The sequence below is a fragment of the Austrofundulus limnaeus genome, unplaced genomic scaffold (assembly GCF_001266775.1).
Source record: "Austrofundulus limnaeus strain Quisiro unplaced genomic scaffold, Austrofundulus_limnaeus-1.0 Scaffold179, whole genome shotgun sequence".
NCBI lineage: Eukaryota > Metazoa > Chordata > Actinopteri > Cyprinodontiformes > Rivulidae > Austrofundulus > Austrofundulus limnaeus.
Window position 1 is genome coordinate 561,067 of NW_013952581.1, and position 2,368 is coordinate 563,434.

At 47.6% G+C, this 2,368-nt stretch overlaps 1 long non-coding RNA gene across 2 annotated transcripts in view; it reads right to left on the bottom strand.

The window, feature by feature from the left end:
- LOC106524212 (uncharacterized) overlaps nucleotides 1-2,368 on the bottom strand; it is a 6,260-nt gene that overhangs the window by 1,779 nt on the left and 2,113 nt on the right. For both annotated transcript variants that reach the window (XR_001310985.1, XR_001310984.1), the window contains exon 2: nucleotides 909-1,033. This is a non-coding gene — a long non-coding RNA (uncharacterized LOC106524212). The remainder of the gene's footprint in view (nucleotides 1-908; nucleotides 1,034-2,368) is intronic.

The following is a 2,368-nucleotide window of genomic DNA, read 5'->3' on the forward strand; positions in this document are numbered from 1 at the left end:
ATGTTTGGGCACCCCTGGGCTAGAGACTAGCATGGATAAGATGGCATTAGCATTGAAGAGGCTAGCGACTAGCATGGATAAGCTGGCATTAGCATTAAAGAGGCTAGTGACTAGCATGGATAAGCTGATGTTAGTATTCAACAGGCTAGCGACTAGCATGGATAAGCTGTCATTAGCATCAAAGAGGCTAGTGACTAGCATGGATAAGATGGCATTAGCATTAAAGAGGCTAGCGACTAGCATGGATAAGCTGTCATTAGCATCAAAGAGGCTAGTGACTAGCATGAATAAGCTGCCATTAGTATTGGACAGGCTAGCGACTAACAAGGATAAGCTGGTGTTGGCATCGGAGAGACTAGCACCTAGCATGGATAGGATGGCATTAGCATCAAAGAGGCTAGCAACTAGCATGGATAAGCTAGTGTTAGCATAGGAGAGGCTAACAACTAGCATGGATAAGCTGGTGTTAGCATCAGAGAGGCTAGCAACTAGCATGGATAAGCTGGCAATAGCATCAAAGAAGCTAGCAACTAGCATGGATAAGCTGGCATTAGCACCAAAGAAGCTAGAAACAAGCATGGATAAGCTGGTTTTAGCATCAGCAAGACTAGCGACTGGCATGGATAAGCTGGCGTTAGCATCGAAGAGGCTAGAGACTAGCATGAATAAGCTGGCGTTAGTATTCAACAGGCTAGCAACTAGCATGGATAAGCTGGTGTTAGCATCAAAGAAACTAGCGACTAGCATGAATGAGCTAGTTTTAGCATCAGAGATGCTAGCGATTAGCATGGGTAAGCTGGCGTTAGCATCGGAGCAGCTATAGTCTTAATTTTGGCCCTCATACTGTGCCATTAACCAGCACCAAACTAAAACCTGTTGTTGTCTCTTCTGCTTTAATAAAACCAAACCTGCGTTTAAAAAGTGGACTCTCCTGTTCTACAGGCCTCTTCTCTGTTTGCAATACCCCACCCCAACATCCCAACCTGGGACCCCTGGGGTTCTCCGAAGGGCAGAATCCTCCTTCCCCTGACGTCTGAAATTAATTCAAACAAAGCAGTTTTCATTAAAGCAGGCTGCTGCAGAGTTCTGCTGCATCTCAATTCACAGCTTTTAGTTTCCATCAGAAACACTTAGAAGCACAGACGCCTCAGAGGAACACCATTCTGCTTCCAGAGGAATTAACTGGTTTTGTGTCGAACTCAACGTGTAATGACTGTTTTTAATGTCTCTGCTCTCAGACCGGTCACTTTGCATTAATGCATGAATTCATTAATGCAGGTTTGTCTCTGCAGGTGAACTCATGTGAAACAAACCTGCAGAAGAGAGGACAGAAGGAGACATCTGTGAGGACAGATGGAGACATCTGTGAGGACAGACAGAGACGTCTGTCTCAGAGACATCTGTGAGGACAGACGGAGACATCTGTGAGGACAGATGGAGACATCTGTGAGGACAGATGGAGACATCTGTGAGGACATATGGAGACATCTGTCTCAGAGACATCTGAAAGGACAGACAGAGACATCTGTGAGGACAGACAGAGATCTGTGAGGACAGACAGAGACATCTGTGAGGACAGATGGAGACATCTGTCTCAGAGACATCTGAGAGGACAGACAGAGACATCTGTGAGGACAGACAGACATCTGTGAGGACAGACAGACATCTGTGAGGACAGACAGAGACATCTGAGAGGACAGACAGACATCTGTGAGGACAGACAGACATCTGAGAGGACAGACGGAGACATCTGTGAGGACAGACGGAGACATCTGTGAGGACAGACGGAGACGTCTGTCTCAGAGACAGCTGTGAGGACAGAGACATCTGTGAGGACAGACAGACATCTGTGAGGACAGACAGAGACATCTGTGAGGACAGACAGACATCTGTGAGGACAGACGGAGACATCTGTGAGGACAGAGACGTCTGTCTCAGAGACATCTGTGAGGACAGACAGACATCTGTGAGGACAGACGGAAACATCTGTGAGGACAGACGGAGACATCTGTGAGGACAGACAGAGACATCTGTGAGGACAGACAGAGACATCTGTGAGGACAGACGGAGACATCTGTGAGGACAGATGGAGACATCTGAGAGGACAGAGACGTCTGTCTCAGAGACATCTGCGAGGACAGACGGAGACATCTGTGAAGACAGACGGACATCTGTGAGGACAGACAGAGACATCTGTCTCAGAGACATCTGTGAGGACAGACGGAGACATCTGTCTCAGAGACATCTGTGAGGACAGAGACATCTGTGAGGACAGACGGAGACATCTGTGAGGACAGACAGACATCTGTGAGGACAGACTGAGACATCTGTGAGGACAGACTGAGACATCTGTGAGGACAGACTGAGA